Consider the following 19,309-nt stretch of genomic DNA (forward strand, 5'->3'; position numbering starts at 1 on the left):
TTCTTGAAGATGGGTTTCCTTCATCCTATATCAAGTATTTTCCTTCCTCTGTCTTTGTTTGTGGGCACTTATTCCTTTAAGAGGATTGCAAGGGAGAAACTGTACTCTATGCTTTTGCCCTTATTGTTGCAGCAGAAGAACAAGTAGTTGTGTGTTTAGCAAACACTTACGAGAAAGGTTAATAAAAGTTAATAATTGCCAAATGTATTTGATGGAAATTATTAGAACAATGAAATCAAGCTGGTGATATTGTTTAAAAATACTAGGGGATGGACAGAAATGGAAATATAGAACAGATATGATTCAGAAATTAAAACTTGTTTTCTCAGGTGTGTATTCTTTGATTTAAGTAAACCATTAAACCTATTACTTACCCACTGGTCAGAGAATAACCCTCGGTCTAGGACCTCAGTACAGACCTGAGGATCATGAAATCTCCATTTTAACATCTCTCAGAATGTTCCTTACGCCAACTCATTCTCCTCTGGCTATTTTGTGAATCTAGCCCTTTAAAAATGGCCAGAACAAAACGTTTTCAGTCGAATAAAATGTTTAATCTGAAATGGACTTCAATTTGCCAAATTTGTCTGGAATTTTTCAAATTTGATTTGGGTGCAATTGTTTTTTTTAATTGCCAAATCAGTGATTTGCCCAGCTCTAGCTCCAACCTGTTCTGTCATCCAGCTAACTATAATTGCCATTGGCATCTCCCTGGAACTTGTCACTTTGGGCAAAATTCTCTGCAGAGGAGCCCAAGTTGAGATTAGCATCTCCACTCTCTTGCGTCTAGCAGCTTGTCTACACAGGGATATGTAGGGTAAGCATGGATGTGAATTTAAAGCGCACTAATGATTTCTCACTAACTCCCTGTGTGGATTCTCTTACTTCACACTAGAAGCGCCTTTGCACTTACACCCTAAATTACTCTGCACTAAGTTCCTTGTATAGACAAGCACTTAGTGTCCTAATAAGGTGATTAAAGAACATCAGGCCTTTAGTAAATTCCTTGACCCTGAGAACCAGGGATTTGAATCTCTTCTGCTGGGGTTACCCCTCATTTTACCTAATCTCATATATCCCTGTTTGAATTGGACAAAAAGGGAAAAAAATACGGTAAAAGCTAAAAATCACAATAAAAGCAGTCTTTTTCAGAAAATGATTTTCAAGTTGACTGTTTCCATTTAATCATAAAATGTTAAGATATCTTCGCCAAACATATTTCATATTGCAAAACATACATCTCACTGCTAAATACTCAAATCACAAAAGAAACGACCATTGAAAATGCAGTGATTTCACACTTTCCTTCTCTGCCCCTTCCCAACTTACTGACAGCCCCATATAATTGTACATGATCAGTCTTTGATGGATGTTTCATAGGAATGTAGATTGGTGGTATGATTCTGCAGTATACTCTTCTAAAACAGGTGTGCTATAAATCTGAAGACCTGTTGTGGAATTCATGTAATTTTTTTTCTTTTCTAAATTGACATTGATTATATAAAATTCATTTTGGTTATTAATATGCAAGGTTTAATTTAGAAAGCATGTGTTACTTCCCCGACCTTGTTCTAATTCTTGGTTAAGGCAATTTACCATATTCCCTATTAAATCCAATCTTGCCTTAACCAAGAATTAGAACTGTAACCTTTCCACTGCATACAGAATACCATTGCTTGTGTCTTTCATATGAATTAAGTGCTCACAATAGGTGTGACTGATAAGTCTTGAAGACTGATGTTTTCATCTGTTGAGTGGGTACAGCATAGACAGTTACACTGCAAAGTTCCCCAAATGGTCCTGAAAATGTAGGTCAGTCTTTGCCTTGAAGTACCAGCTTTAGGGATGAGTGTATTTCATTCTTCAACCTGCTGATCCTCTAAGTTTCTAACAAAGGCAAGCAAAGGTGCCATTTGTGAAACATTTTCACGCTGGCCATTAAAGAGAGGAATGATGCTCCAGTGTTAGGGCAATAGTCAAAGACTTGGGATCAAGTCTGCCATAGACTTTTTCTGTGACCTTAGACAAGTCACTTAGCCTTTCTGTGCCTCAGTTCAGCATTAGAAAATGGGGAATATAGTATTCTCCTATGTCAAAGGAGAGATGTGAGGATAAATATATTTTAAGTTTGTGAAGCACTTAGATACTATAGTAATGAGGGCCAGAGATAAAACATATGTTTTTAAATCTCCCCCCCAAACCAAAAAAAAAAAAGAAAAAAAAACGGGACAGGGGAATCTCCTTTTATTCTTTCAGCTAGTATTTTTAAAAACAGGTGGATTTTCATTTCCCTTGGTTATGTCCATAAGAGAAACTGAGCAAATGTAAAACCTGTCTTCAAACCTTGTCAACAATTTTCTTAAGATTTTTTGTGGCTTCTTCCTTTATAGTGTATATATATCTCATGTTACATACTAAGCAAACAGATAGTGATGAGACAAGGAAGACTTTTTAAAAAATGCTTTCTCCTGACACTCATAAAAAGAAAGTTATATTGAATTAATTTTATTATGAGGCTTAAATTCAGAATCTATTAGATTATGTAAAGCTTTTAACTTGGAAAGCCATTGATTTTGCTATTGTTAGCTATGTGTAAAGTGTTTGGGATGTTTGGAGTATCTGATTGTTAAAGCTGAAGTAAGGTTTTAGAAAGTGCATTGGATTGACTCTGACAGTGTACTTGGAGGTAGTGTGTTATTTTAATTGTTTTGTGGAAGTGCAATAATCTGAATATTAAAGACGCAGGTATTAATACTGACCATTTAAAAGATTAAAACCTGATACTTTTTAGGTAAAGTTTGCAAGTCTACAGATCAAGTTATTGCCCATTGTCATCTTCCTCATAATATTTTAAACTTTTCTTGTGTTTGCTCTGACCGTAGCCAGCATCTTCCTCGTACTTTATGGGGCAGCCCCCTGGTACCTTTCCTTTGACTGAGAGCCTAGATCTGGCCTATTTCTGTCTCCCTTGAGAGTAAATGAAAGGGTTATTCATCACAATGACCATGAGTATCCTCTTATTAAAGTCAGCAATTTTAAATTCATGTATTTTTTTTTAAAAAATCCTGTTTTTTAATCAGTCTAAATACATTGACAGCTATGTTGTTGCACAGTATTTAGTGTAGCTAGATCAGATTTTTCTAGTTTTATTCCAGCTTTATGTTGGAGGACCAGAAGTTGGTTTTTAAATAACAGCACTGAAAGACCAGAGCTTGGAAGAGAGAATTGGTCATTCTTTTTCTAGGATTCTTAATGGAGATTTGTACAGCCTATTTGCATTACCATCTGGACTTCAGAGTTACAACATGTGTTTGTAATTGCAAATATAACTGTATTTTCCAATTAATTCATTTTATTTAACAAGCTGGTATTCTTTAGAGAATAGTATGTTCTAAAATAGTTGTTTATAATTTTCAATACAATTTTTTGAAACAATATCAGGTTTGTAGTATTAATAGTACAAATATGTATCTCCTACGTAGTGTTTTGAAAAATGAGACCACCCAGCACATATACAACATTGTGGTAAGTTTTAAAATGTGGTACTGTAAATGATCCACCCTCAATTCCAGGATTTGGAGTACTATTAAACATGAACTAAAAATATTTTTTTTTTCTTTTTTTCTTTACTTTTTAAAGGTAGTCTGGCTATTTTTTCCTCCAAAAGGAAAACAGTTTTCTTCAGCTTGTATTTTTCCTTAGAAATATCAGGAATTTCAAGTTTTGTTATCTTTGGGGAGGACTTATTGTTTGACTCAAATTTTTGACTTTTTCAGTCAAACTCTTACTGTTTGACTTTGCCCATCTACATCTCCCACGTTATGTAGTTGGAGGGTCATATGCTCCCCCTTCCAAGTGTTTTTATATATATATACATATATACTGCAAAATAGGTAATGTACTTAGTCAGTTAATTCAAGTGAATTAGACTTGGCCATCCTGTAAAAAAGTAGCGTGATGAATACTAAAACTACTAATTCCATAGTGGAATAAACAGTGGAGCAAGTAGAAATCATTTCTTGCTGGTACACTGCACTCATAGGAGGAACATAAGGGGGAGGCATGTGACCTCCCCATGTGATTCCTCCCCAGCCTGGCCCCTCCCCGTGATCCACATCCATCCCACAGTTATCTGGGGGAGGGGGTCTGACTGTCCTCCTCCTGCTGTGCAGTAGATGTCTGCTGTACAGATCCCAGGCAGGAGGACTCAGGAGGCACAGCTGCATGGAAGGCCTGGGGCAGAGCTGGAAGCGGTACAGCCACACCGGAGGAGCGTGAAAGGAGTTGTTGTTTCTGTTGCTACAGAACAGTTGTCTACATTAGATTGAATGACTCTGGAAAGCAGGGTGGATTGATTTTAAATCAAGGCAATTTAAATCCTGATTTAAATCACCAAGTTGAAATCCTTGATTTAAATAGTCGATGTTAATCAGGTTTTCCATTTGCACTTTAGTTACTTTCTGAACAAAGTTGCATTCTCATTGGTTGGTATAACCATTAAAACATGTTCACTTCCAACTAAATAAAGCCTTTGTGCTAGATTTTGTACATCTTTTTGCTACCTAAGAGAGTATACTGTAACTATATACATTTATTTAAGCAACTGTATAGCTTAATATTTTCAGATTCTTATTAATTGTACATTTTAATATGTTAGAAAATTAGTGAATAACATATTGCTTATTTCTAACAACAAAAAACTAATTTTTTTCTCATGATTTGTGTCAAACTGGATTAGGATGGTAACTGGAATTTAAATGCACAAAACAGCATATAAAATTTATTTTTATTAAAACAACTTTAAATGTTGTGGGCACAAACTTCTCTTATCAGGACATAGTTCACATTTACAACTAAATGGTTTAATAAAGAAACAGAGGTATTAACTGTAGTCAGTGAATAAAATTGATTATTTTAGGTGAGCCTGGGAAGAATTTCAAATATGCCTAAGTGAAAGTGACTGGAGCTTAAGTTCCTACTTGCCTAAGTCTGCTGAAAATGAGACAACAGTCTCCTAAGTTACTTGGGCTGTGTTTCACACTTCTAAAACTAGTAAATCTCAATCCCTCCCTCTTTGTTTTTATGCATAGGCTGAAAGAGAGAGACAAGTTTTCCTGCATGTTGAATTCCCAATTGATTTCTCAACTTCGAGTGAATTAGTCCACATGAAGAAAATAGTCTTTCTATGCCTGAAAAAGAGGCTACAGCTGTCAGAAGCCAGTTTAGCACTTCAGCATGATATGGTTCCAGGTGCTTAGCTACTGACTTCCACCTGTTTGAGTGGTGAGACTTTCTTTAAAACATCAGCAAACATATATTTCTTGAATGGTTCACCTCAAGCCCTGAAATTTATTATGGTTGGTGTGACTTGAAGGGTGACTATTAGATGCCCATGTCATAGCAGCTGCATCTTCTTCAGCAGTTAGGAATCTACTCTAGTACTTTGGATTGAGAATATTGGCAAGAAAATGAGGTGGAGTAAGTGCTTGACCTATCTGCTTCTTTCCTGCCTACAATTTAACGTTGTTCTTGAGTATTTCTTTCTTCAGTGTCCTTTCCAAATTTCAGCAGTATCAGCAGCAATCTTTCTGCAGTTTGTTCAAGGCTATGGAAATAGGTTTCAGTGTATTCAGCATGTCTTCTATATTTCTCTTTAGTGCAATGTTGACTGCTTTGTCTGTGATAGTTCCATCTATTTTGTCAAAATTTTCTTGATAAGTTGTCATCAGAATAGGCCAGTTCTTAATAAATAGCTCAAAACATTCAGCCACTGAGTTCCATTGTACATCTTGGGGGAGAAATAGTTTGGATCCTATTGCTCTCCCATGAAGCTGAAATAAAGTGGTTGTTACAGAAGTAGTTTTCAATTTCAACAATATTTTCCTTTATTACTGGAGTTTTACATAAGTCTTTGGCTAAAATATACATCAGATGAGGTCTGCACCCATATGTTGTGAGTTTCAGGTTCCCTCCATTATCTTCTAGATTTCTTCTCATCTTTGCTACATTTGCAGCATTCTGGGATAAAGCTACACGCTTGATACTTTAGTATTTGTTCACAGTTTTATAGTTTTTACTGCTCCTTCTTTTTAGTATTCTGCTGTATAGTCATTCCCTGATGTATCAGTTGTTTCTGTAAGATAGAACTTCTGTAAGATAGAACATCTTCTGTTGTCAGACAAGTACAACAGGATCATTGTGTACATTGCTTCATCCATCAAGACTCAGATTAACGCATTTCCCATCAATGTTTTTTGCGCGCTGTTCAATTTCTGTGTCATACACTCTATCCAGCAAACTTCCAGCAGTGTCTGCTTTACTGGGTGGAGTGTAGCCTGGTTGTAATGATTGAACCATGTCAATGAAATGTTTTGTTCTGAACAAGATGAAAGGGGGGAATTTGTTGCATAAATGAACCGAGCAATCTTTTCATCTATGGAGTCTTGCTGAAATTTGCTGGTCCTGATTACAATGCATCCATGGTTTTACTGGATGATGAAGACAGTACTTTTTTATTTTTATTTTTTTGGATACAGGTAACTTACTGTCTGATGTGTGTTTAGTTGCTGTGCTGCTGGTGGTACACATTGCAGATGGTGGATGTTCATAATCCCTTATGTCTAAGAAGGACTCTGAAACAAAATGGTAAAGGAAGTCGCTCACTGAATATTACTCAGTACACTGCTTTAAAAAAGTGATTGTGAATACAAGATTCCTCCTAGTGCAACTCTTTGTACCACCTTTTAAATGATAAAATTTATTCTAAACCAGGTTTTATAGGGAAGATAATTAATAAATATATGGATTATCTAAATCTATTTAAATCCTTATCTCTAGCAGCATACCAAACAGGTTGAAAAAATGGTTTTAAAAGTTAAAATTCATAAGTGTCTAATAGAACTTTATTTGTAAACAGGAAATCTTCACCTAGGATGTTTGATTATATTGAGCAATAAAAAATAATTTCAGAAGTCCAGCAGAAACAGTAATAATATAGTTGATAAATATTCCTACAACAAATTAATATGCCAATTATATTTGCATTCAAACATTTTGAAATTCATAAGTAATCTACCCAAAATACAATTTTATTACAATAACTTGTCATAGATTATCATTTATTAGCATACTAGGACATGGAAGGCAGTCCATAAGAATGATGCAAAAATAAGTTTACTAACCAGTTTATTCAGATTGTTCAGGCATGCCCACATAATCATCTTCAGGTCATTTACTTCTGAGGAGTATTTTTCATGATGGTGTTTCATTCTGTCAGTTAGGACTTGCATCTATGTGGCACATGTTCCTGTTTTACCCAATGGTAGAGGAGTTTCTTGAAAATATTCCTGAGTAGGGTCTTTCTTATGACCTGCAGCCAAGGCAGTTTTTTCCTCCAGTTCCCAGGTGTTGAAATCAAGACTAGAGGCTGCATTCTGAAGAATACTGTTCCTTCTTCCCACAGGGTCCTGCTTGAACACCGGTATTGCTCCTTTCTTTTTGCACACTTTGTTTCTTCTCCCTTGTTACATAAACTGGATCCACTGCTCCCCAATTCTTCACCCTGGGGGAAAACAACAAACTAAAAACTATGGAAGACTTCTGCTCGTGTAACCCAAATGCCTTTTTGCACTGCAGTATTTTATTTATTTAGAGACAGAGAGGGAAGCAGATGAGAAATTAATGGATCTGATGGTATCTCCTTCTGTGTACACATGCAAGGAGACCAAGCAAGGCCGTTTACTTGAAGTGCCTAGAACCATCCAAAGCAGGGCTTGTAGTTACTGGGCAGGTTAGTGCTCTTCCATGAACTGGAGAGTAAGCTTCTGTCATAAATATAAAGGGAAGGGTAAACCCCTTTGAAATCCCTCCTGGCCAGGGGAAAGCTCCTCTCACCTGTAAAGGGTTAAGAAGCTAAAGGTAACCTTGCTGGCACCTGACCAAAATGACCAATGAGGAGACAAGATACTTTCAAAAGCTGGGAGGAGGGAGAGAAACAAAGGGTCTGTGGGTCTGTCTATATGTGGTCTTTGTCGGGGATAGACCAGGAATGGAGTCTTAGAACTTTTAGTAAGTAATCTAGCTAGGTACGTGTTAGATTATGATTTCTTTAAGTGGCTGAGAAAAGAACTGTGCTGAATAGAATAACTATTTCTGTCTGTGTATCTTTTTTGTAACTTAAGGTTTTGCCTAGAGGGGTTCTCTATGTTTTTGAATCTAATTGCCCTGTAAGATATCTACCATCCTGATTTTACAGGGGGGATTTCTTTATTTCTATTTACTTCTATTTTTATTAAAAGTCTTCTTGTAAGAAACTGAATGCTTTTTCATTGTTCTCAGATCCAAGGGTTTGGGTCTGTGGTCACCTATGCAAATTGGTGAGGCTTTTTATCCAACATTTCCCAGGAAAGGGGGGGTGCAAGTGTTGGGAGGATTGTTCATTGTTCTTAAGATCCAAGGGTCTGGGTCTGTAGTCACCTAGGCAAATTGGTGAGGCTTTTTACCAAACCTTGTCCAGGAAGTGGGGTGCAAGGTTTTGGGAAGTATTTTGGGGGGAAAGACGCGTCCAAACAGCTCTTCCCCAGTAACCAGTATTAGTTTGGTGGTGGTAGCGGCCAATCCAAGGACGACGGGTGGAATATTTTGTACCTTGGGGAAGTTTTGACCTAAGCTGGTAAAGATAAGCTTAGGAGGTTTTTCATGCAGGTCCCCACATCTGTACCCTAGAGTTCAGAGTGGGGGAGGAACCTTGACAGCTTCTGTGATGAGTTGACTCATAAATTTTCATAATTTTGAGAACTGAGCCAGTCAGGGAGTAAGCTATAAAATAGGAGTAAGAGACTGAGGTGGATGATCCTGATGTGATACATGATGGGGTCTCCTGGAGTAAGAGGCCAGGTCCCAATGCCTGTGATCACTTTGCCAGTCTTTTGCACCCAGTAGCGCTGTCCCTGGGTCCCCCCCAGGATCAAGCCCTTACTACAGTTCATGACCTATTGTGCCATATTCTTAAAGCTTGATCTCAAAAATTAAATGTTTTTCCTCTGATTTTTTCTTTATTTAGAAAAGCATCCTTTAACTCAAAATGTTTGATGGTGACAGTCATAGATTAAATTCAGATTTCATTTTAAACAGGTTTATTTTCAAAAAGAAAAGCTCATTATAATTTACATAAAATAAAAAGTCAGATTTAAATTTTAAAAAATCCAACTTAAAAAAAATCTACCCTCCTGGAGAGAGAACTACCTATTTGTCATTACAGTTCGTCATCCCTCTAGGCCAGAGTAGAAGCATGTGGTAGGACAGAATTAGAAGATAGCAGCTAACAGTAATATCGATTCTGTGGATAAAACTTCATTTGCTGCTATTTTATTTTTATTTAGCACTAAATTCATTTAAAAAATAGTTTCTGTTATCCTGGCTGAAATCTGGAATAATATACTATGTTATAGAAATGAGTGCTATGCACAAATTAAAGACACACTACTCACGGTGAAATTGTGCTGTGCATTAGAAAAGGAGGAATAAACTAGTATTGAGTGACATGAATAAAAGCAGAACAGTTTGTGTCAAAGCTCATTGTATAATTCCTTCCAGCACACCCACATTTAGTATTTACTGAACAAAGATTAAGGGCAACAAATTGAAACATAAATATTCACTTCTTTGAAAAACATTTTTCTGCGAATTGTTACTTGCCAAGTCTTTGACTTTGAAGATAAATGTCCTGTCTTAAAAAAAAAAAATTAAGAAAAGAAATAGAAACAAACTGTTAATGATTAGTAAAACATATTTCTATCTTTGTGTATAAAAAGATTTAAAGCGATTTCAGTAATATATTACTAGCAAGTACTCTTTGCAGTATTAAATGATGGTGGCAGTAGTTTACTCCACAAACCCTTTTTTACCTCTCCACCACCCCAGTCTCTGCATGTTGATTTAGTTTTGTTTGAGTAGACTTAATTTGAGCTGCTAAAATATTTTGTTAATTTTAAGAACATGGGAGCAAAGGTAATATAATTCTGTAATTATATATTAAGCAAAGTGATTGAAACAGAGGTGAGATTAAAAATTAGTAATCAGCAAGCCCACATCTGTATCACAAGTAGTATTGAAGATTTGTAGGTCACTTTTTTTCTGACAAAGAATACCTAAGTTCTTCTAACAGGTCCGGTTAAGACTTTGGAAATTTGTGTGTTCTTGCAGCTGGAATGTATGACTAACTATGGCTTTTATTTCAGAAGTTACAACTGCTTGGCTTTCTTTCCACTGAGTATATTTTTGATCAAAAGGTTAACATCAAGTGGCTGCCTTCATTTTAAGCCTAGCTCTTCAGTTTACAGAGTATTATTGGTTCCTTTAGGGACAAGCAATAAATACATTGTTTCAAGTTCAACAGAAGAGAAGTAATTGGAAAATGAGCTTCATAATCATCTTGATATAAAATGACACCTTGAGCCATTAAACACTTGTGTAAAGTATTCTCATTGTTTTAAAAGCAGACTCCTTTGGCTGAAATAATACAGTTTTAATTCAGAGCATAAAGAGGATCTCATTCTGTGCTGTATGTGGTACTAAGCAACTTAACCTCCCTATGAGGCTATTAGGAATCAAACATTGTCAGACAAAACAGAATTTGTGTGACCTTAGCAAGTATCATAGCTATATGTTCTATTGCTTTTGCAATATCATGGAAACTAAAATTTCTGGGTTTAAGGGAATGTAAATATTCAGTCTGTTTTCTTTCAGAAAAGAAATGAGGAAATATCATTTATGATTTATTAATGTCTGGTTTCCCTCAGCAGACTGGCGGGAAGAGGTGGGAATTTGGTTTCTCATTTGGGAGTTGCCCCTGAATATTGAGAATCCCATCTTACTGAGCAGTGCTTAGGGCCTAGCAAGTTTTGTCTTCTGGCTATTAGGTGTCAGTTAAAAAAATTCAGAAAAGGAACAACCTGAACTTGAGAAGAAGATTTGGGCATCACTGCCTACAGCTCAATGAAGATATTTGCTTGTTGTTCAGTTGCAGTCGGAATAACAAATATGTGAAGTCCTTATCTTTCAAACACCTACATGCATGCTCAACCTCACTTTTGGACTGCTCACTGTAGTAAAATTAAGTATGTCTTTGTAGGATCGGGACTTTAGTTTGCATAAGCAACAGGATGGAGAAAAATATAATGCTTATGGCTTACTCCCAACTGGAATACTTTGGACATCCCATCTTTAAAAGGATATTTCAGAGTTTTTCTAAAGGTGGGGGGAGAGGGCTAGAAAAAGGTCACAAAAATGACTAGGGGCATGGAAACACTTTCATATGAAGAGAGACTGAAAAGATTAGATTTGTTTACCTTAGAAAAGAGACATCAAAAAAGTATATAAAACAATTAATGGAATAGAGGAGGTAGATGGGACATTTCTGTTTTCTCCCTGTCTTACGAGAAAGGGGACAGTCAATTAAATTGAAAAGCAACAAATTCAAAAGTGAAAACCAAGAAATATTTTTTGCATAAATCTGAATTAGATCACTGATGTTGTTGAGTCCAAAAAATTAATAGAATTCAAAAAGAGCTTAGATATTTATATGCATAACAAGAATATCCAGAGTTTTTATAGTTAATACTAGCAAATTTTAGAGGCAATATTAAACCTCATGCTACCAGGTTTTATGCCAAACACTAACTATTAAAAATTAGGATGACACCTAATGTGGGAGGTAGGTTATTCAGCATCTGCCTAATACAGTGTTTCTTGCAAGCTCATCTGAAGCCTCTGGTGCTGGCCATCATCAGAAATCACTGGACTAGATGGTTTGTGGATCTGATCAAGTATGGCAATTTCTGTGTTCCTGTAACACAGCCCTGGGGGGCAAAAAGTAGGGGAAAAAATCTAGTGTGTTTTAAAAATGTGTTTAATTGTATGTGGGACTGCAAACACTAAAATGCCTTAATCGTATTCATATGGTTAGCCCTACTGCAGGGCAGAGTTAAAGTTGTTTGGGTGCTTCATATGTGCTTATTTTAATATGTTTGGGTTTCTTTTAAGTGTATCCTTAATTCTAAATTTTGTGGATTTGTAATGCTTGGTTTTAGAATAATTGCAGCACCTTGGAGGGTAAAAAAAATAAAATACTGGTACATACTCTTAAACTTAACTATATCTTAATGTAAGTGTTTTTTTTGCGGGGGGAGGGGGAAGGGATAAGGGAGTACATATGATAAATTCCATCTGCTTTTAAACTTATTGAGTTTCTTTCAGTTGCCAAACTCTTATTTTCAGTTGCTCAGAGCTTTTACCCAAAACATATCTTTTGGACTGAAGTTCCTATTTAGTCTCAAAATTAGAACTTTGTTTTTGTTTTTGCATTGTTGATGATACAGCTGTTAGGCTATTTTTTAAATTATCCAAATGTGTACAGGGAGGAGTCCGAAGGCAAAAGTATGTTGTTTTTCATCTGCTAAAAAATGTTTGTCTTTTTTGTGGTTAAATAACTCAAATTTATTTTAACGTTTTAAAACTTGGCCAGTGCATGATCCTGAATAAGGAGTGCATGCTTTGTCTGCTTTGAAGAAATTTGGTTTTGAAATAATGTGGTATTTGGCTCATGTGAGGTACATTTCCTAAACTTTGGAAAGACTTACCAGATTGTAAGACTCACTGTTCAAACCTAATAACTGATAGCCAAGGTGATTCTGCTCTACTTCAGAATCATTGGAGGAAGTTTGGAGCCCTTTTTTACTTACACAGCAAGTTCAATATGTCCTCTGATTTGTCTGCCTTCAGAATGGGGGTTGCGTGTTCCCTACTGCAATCACTGTCAAGTCCCTCTGCCAGTTTCAAAATCAGCTTGTTACACTCCGCCCCCGCCTCCCACCCCCCCACCCCCCCCCCCGGCAATCTTACTGGATTTAATGTATAATGATGTGAAGGGGGGACAGACTGATAACTTCCGCATTAATTCACTGGAGTTGTCGAGGCAGTTTCCAGTTTACTGTACAGTTAATACTAAAAATTAAATGTACTTTATGGTGATTAGTTATTTTATTACAATTGAGTATGTTCTATTCTGGCAATGAAATAACATGGTTAGATGACTCCACATACCTTCAACCATTGTTGGGCATATCTTTGTAAAAAAAAGTCTCCAAATTTCCTCCTTCCTCCTCCCACAACATAACATAGAATTATTGGTTTGCATTCCATGTTTAAAAAATATGGAGAAAAGAACCTGTGAGTTGTTATCCTGTTACTGTGAAATAGATAAATAAGATAAACCAAGTGGAAAAATGAAATGAAATGGAGAAAATCTGTATTTTGAATCAACTATTGTGGATTGTGCTTTTTAAATTTTTACATTGTATAGGGCAGGGGTGGCCAAACTGCGGCTCGTGAGCCACGTGTGGCTCTTTGACAGTTAAAATGCAGCTCGTGGAGCACTCCCTGTCCCTCCCCCCATTCTCCACCTACCAGACTGGGGGCGGGGAGCTCAGGGCTTCTGCCCTGCGGCAGGGCGGTGGGGCTTCAGCCCCGTGGGGCATGTCTGCTGCGGCTTGGGGCTTCAGCCTTGTCAGGTGCCTACTGCAGGGTAGAAGCCTTGTACCCCAGCAGGCACGCCCAGCTAGCGAACTTCTTAAGATTATTGTATGAGGCTCGGAGGATCTGTAAGTTTGGCCACGCCTGGTATAGAACATAACTTCAGACCTTATTTTGCAGAAGGTACAGTAATTTCAGGGGTAATGTCTTAGAATCTCTTCCATAAAACACATGATTGGAACTTTGTCAGAAAATATGAAGGCTAAGAGAACCCCATTTTACTTTGATTTTTTACAATAAGGCAAGGGATCCAGTGTTCCTAAAGTGATCATGTTTATAAGCATCCACGAGCCCTAATGTAGAACTGACACTTAATACCTCTATTCGTGAGGCTGAACACTTAGAATATTTTATTGCTAGCTTACTAAATTAATTTTATATTTGCACTGACCAGCTGCAGGGTCTAGGTTCTTTTCTGATAGCCTTTAAATTTCTCTTTGAATATGTCATAGTGGATCCCAGTGTACATGCACATGTGCCTCATTCATGCAGGTTTGGAATCTTTCAAATGACAGCGTCCATCAGGGCAGTCTATGTGCCCTTTGCCTCTTTGTGCTCCAGTATGAGGGCAGAAAATGTCGAGGACCTGTCACCCTCCCTCAGTTCCCTTTTACAGTTCATGGCTTCAAGATGGAACCTGAATGGTGTCCAGTCCACTCTGTTTCTCAAGCTTCAAACCCAACTTTACTCTGAAGAAATTCCTGTTCACTCTTATTATTTAAATTTATTACTTTTTTTTTTTTTTTTTTGCTGGTCCAAAAGACAAGGGGAAATCCCCTGCTGGAATGAGGCGCTGGGTGCCAACTACCAGCATAATGGTCGCTTAACCCACTGGGTTTAAACCCTGCTCATCATGCACAGCATATGTCTTTTCTGCCTCAGGGAAGGACATATCCCTGACAAGCGCTTAAGCTGACACTCTTTCCCTTCCTGCACCCAAAAATCAGGAAACACAAGGCTCAAATTACATCTCTTGGAGAAATCCATGAAAGAGACATCTTCCAAGCTGGAGTTGAGGAAGCTATCTGCAGCAAGTGCCAAAGTAACCAGATACCCATACCTCCAGTTCTAGTGGGGAGAAGAATTCTAAAAGGATGCCAGGACCACTGGGACCAGTGTCAAGATCCCCAGCACCTTATGCATGAGTGGTCTTGGCACCAAGCGCATCTATGTCAGCTTCCAAGGAAAGAGACCCAGCGCCCATTTTGACTACTTCAGACACTGAGCAGCATACCCACAGAGAGCTTGTCCCATAAGGAGGAGTCAAAATTCCTCCAAAGACAAGTCTTCCCCAAATACTCCTTGACATCAAGGGATAGAAGCAGGATTGTGAGACCATGTTTCAGGCACTGATGTTAACACTGAGACTTGGCCTGGTACTGACACCAATCAGTGAGCCCTTTCAGGTACCAAGGTACACCTTTGAAGAACTGTCCTTTGCCCCTTGTCTCAGCACTAGAACTGGCACCAGCTCTAGACCTGCACCCATCAACACCACCCTTCCCAGAGATGTACTCCCCCGTGCCATCGCCAAGCCACTCCTTTGTCCTGACTTTGAGCAGGAAACCTTCTCCCATTAGATTGGAACATTACCGTGGAGGAATTTCAGAAACACACTTTACCAAGCTCTGGTGCATGACTGGCAGTGGACAGGCCAACCACTGTCTGGCCAATACCCATACAATTTATCACAATGACTTTACTGGCCTTACTAGGTCTAGTTTCCCACAGGTCTAGAATGGAGCCCATCACATGTCAGGAAAGATAAGGAGGTCTCGGTCACTGTCCCTATCAATTGCCAGGACCCCCAATTTGGAACCAGAGGAATCCCATTGTGAGGATGCAGAGGTTGTTCAGGAAAATCTCCTATTGCCTTGCCCACCTAATGCATCCTCTTCTCTGGATGAAGCAGTAAACTTGGCCCTGACACTGGCCATCAGTGATTTTAGGATCTTCCAAAATGTGCTGTTGAAGATAGCTTCAGCCTTGCACATCAAGCTAGTGGTGAACCAAGAGAACACGACAAGCTATTTGATATCCTTAGCTCATCACTGTCAACAGGAATTGCCCTACCAATCAATGAGAGCATATTGGACCTAGCAGATGGACTGTAGCATACCCCATCTTGCTTCACCTTCTGCAGAGTAGAAAGGCATTATCAATTTCCACTTAGTCTTCAAACATTTTATGTGCATTTGACACCAGGGTCTCTTGTGATATTGCAGTCCAGGAAATGACTAATTTCACAAGGAAACTCTAAAAGATACGGTCTTCAAGGAACTGGACCTTTTTGGCCAAAAGGTTTACTTATCAGCCTCCCTCCAATTCTGCATCATGAACTACCAGACTCAGTTCACTAAATAGTTTTCTGATGGGGGAAAGAGTAATCCTCTTTCTGTCTAGGCTCCTGCAGGACTCTGGAGAGGAGCTGGACAGATGGTAATGAAAACAGCGCTACAACTGACAGTAGATGAGTCTGATTTGACCACATGGCTACAGCAGTCACAATGTGCTTGGCCTCCTGGTTACAGGTGTCTGGGATTCCAAAAGAAGTCCAAGTGACAGTAGAGGACCTACTTTTTGAGGGCATAGAGCTCTTCAGCAAGCAATCAGAAGAGGTACTCTGTTCTCTCAAGTATTCCAGGGCAGTGCTGAGCTCTTTAGAGATCTACATCACAATGCTTTCAGGCCCTTCCTATATCAGCCCATCATAGACAAAGAATACAGGCTTATTCCCACAGTTGCCAGCTGGAATACCTGCTCAGAAAGCAACCTCAGGAGGCATGCCCATCCTCCTCTCTTACACTCCATGATTCTTCCCAGAGTCAGCAGATTTGATGAGTGTGTTGAGAGCCACATCAAGACCATCCCAGACCTGACCTTCGGAAATCACTTCACCACCATCTATTGGGTCTGGTCAGAGATAACAACAGCTGACAGAGGAGTGCTGTATAGGTAGCAAATGAGTGCTGGATGTCCCATGGCTACCCCATCCATTTCTTTTTCTTTGCCCTCTACCCCATGGACTTTCCCCATCCGTCTTCTGTGACCCTTCTCATGAGAGCCTGTTACAAACAGTAGTGGCCTCATTACTTTGTCTAGGAGCTATAGAAGAGGTAGTACAGAATAAGGACATATCAGGAATAGAAATCTCTTCCACTGAAGAGTTGTGGGGGGGCTTTGTCCTATCCTAGATCTGAGGAGACTGAACAAATACAGCACCTCAAAGTAAAGAATGGTAATGCTTGCCTCCATCATGTCATCACTTCAGGCTCAGGATTGATTTGTCGCTTTAGACTTACAGGATGCATATTTCCACATTGCCATCCACCCAGCCCACAGGATGTATCTGAGATTTATGATGGGACCAAATCACTATCAGTACGAGATACTGTCCACAGCACCAAGAGCTTTTACAAAAGGTGGCAGCACACCTGTAGAAAAAGGGCATTCATGTCTATCTGTACTTAAATGACTGGCTCATCAGAGGTAGCTAACATCAGGAAACTCTAAGTCTCAAATGTGCTCTCCGGGCCTCCTAGTGGATGGTGAGAAATAGTCTCTTATGCCTTCCCAGATAGAGTTCCAAGGAGCCAAGATAGATCCCCCAACAGCAAGGGCTTACCTACCAGAGGATAGATTCCTCTCACTTCGGTCATTACTGAATAGGGTGAAGTCACACGCCACTACAGTGGCACCAGGTTGCCTCACATTATTAGTTTATATGTCTATTGAGTATGTAATTGATGCAACTTGATAGCCTTCCTGAGATGGCTGCAATTCTGGTAGAGGTCAGTTTAAAACAATGGTCCCCAAATTGTGGGATGTGCCCCACTAGTGTTGGGTGTGAAGGAATATTTGGGGGAGAGGGGACTGCTGGGCCCAGGCCAGCCCCTCTTGGGGGCAGAGGGGGAGTGCCACCCAGACCCATTCCGCCCCCAGCTCTGCTCCAGCTTCCAGGCTTGGCCCCTGCCCCCCCCCCCCCCCCCCGGGAGCCGTGGTGCTACTTCTGGCTCCTAGCGGGGATGGGGAGGGCGCAGACCGGGGTGTGGGCATGTAACCCTGAAAAGTTTGGGGACCACTGATCTAACCCCTGCAAAACAGGCAGTGTCCAAAAAGGTGTAGCTTTTGTGGCCCATCATCTTCAAGGCCATCTATCATGGACATGTCAGAGCAGTTTGGGGAGCCCATCTGGACCATCTACAGATACAAGGGTCACTGTCACTGGAAGACATGGACCTGCACATAAACATCATAGAGCTCAGAGCCATCAGACTGGTATGCAACACTTCTTTCTGTCCTGTGATACTTGGAAGTGTTGTTGCTGTCAGACAGTATGTCAGCGATGCACTTCATAATCAAGCAAGGAGGCTCCTGCTCTTTCCTACATCTGCAGAGACAGTCAAGCTGTGGAGTTGGTGCCAACTGTATGGCATAACCCTGGTAGCTCTGCACCTCCCAGGAGCCAGCAGCATCTTGGCGAACTTCCTAAGCAGGAAACTGTCCCCATTTACAAGTGGTGGCTGCAGAAATCCATCACCAAGTTGATATTCCATCAGTATGGGCCTCTGCTGATAGACCTGATAGAGAGGATGTGTCCAGGATCATTGCCTTCCTTCTGCAGTGGAGTCAAGGCCTCCTATATGCCCTTCTACTAATCCTCCAGGGTGACTTGCCAAAGCCAGACAAGACCATATCACTCTCATTCTCAAAGCTCCCTAGTATAAGAGGCAATTTTGGCTGACGGACCTGTTACAAATGTACGCATAACCACCGATCAGGCTCCCAGATTGCCCAGACCTGCTGTTGCAAACCAGAGTCAAGTATACCATCCAGACCTGAAGTCACTGCATCTGACTGGTTGGACGTTGGCTGAGCACCAGGGACAGGGACTGCTCCTTATGCATTCAGGAAATTCTGGCACAGAGCAGAAAGTTCCTCCAAATGGAAAAGATTCTTAATATGGCCAACTCACCATCGCCTAGTGCAGGCCCTGGTGTTAAAGTGTATGTCTACACTGCAATTAGACACTTGCGGCTGGCCCTTGTCAGCTGACTCAGACACGCTGGGCTTGGGCTAAGGAGCTGTTTAATTGCGGAGTAGAGGTTCAGGCTCAGGCTACAGCCCAAGCTCTTGGATCCTCTCACCTTGCGGGCCCTAGAGCCCAGGCTACAGCCCAAGTCTGAAAGTCTACAATGCAATTAAACAGCTCCTTTCAACCCGGGAGCCTAAATCTGCCACATTTTTTAATTGCAGTATAAACGTACTCAAAGATTCTTGTCTATCTGCTGCAGTTAAAACATTCTGAACTTTTATTTGGCTCAACCAGGGTCCATCCAGCAGCAATATCAGCATAGGAAGGAGAATAGATAGTTAGCTCTGGAGAAAAAGTTTGACATGCAGGAGACTAGGTGAGTATAAAACATCAGAAGAGAGAAGGTTTTTGGACAGATGGGAGGTCTGAGAAAGAATGGCAGATTTGGGATTTGAAGTTTCTTGTTATGACTCTTAGTTCTTTTCCATGTCTTAAGCCCTCCCTGTGCTTCACTTGCCTGTAGTCAGTACCTTCAAAATACTTCTCTGGATAGAGAAACTGCGTTTTGAGAATACAAAATGAAAATTCTTAAGTTTAAATTCCAAAAATATTAAAATTGGACAGGTTTGTTACACCTGTCAAACCTTAAATTTAATCCTATTAAATCAGGATATGTTAAAAAAA

General features: G+C 39.5%; 1 protein-coding gene across 1 annotated transcript in view; it reads left to right on the forward strand.

Annotated features, from left to right (window-relative positions):
- VTA1 (vesicle trafficking 1) overlaps window positions 1-19,309 on the forward strand; it is an 82,489-nt gene that overhangs the window by 5,316 nt on the left and 57,864 nt on the right. The gene's annotated exons all lie outside the window — the stretch shown is intronic.

Source organism: Eretmochelys imbricata, chromosome 3 (genome assembly GCF_965152235.1).
Source record: "Eretmochelys imbricata isolate rEreImb1 chromosome 3, rEreImb1.hap1, whole genome shotgun sequence".
NCBI lineage: Eukaryota > Metazoa > Chordata > Testudines > Cheloniidae > Eretmochelys > Eretmochelys imbricata.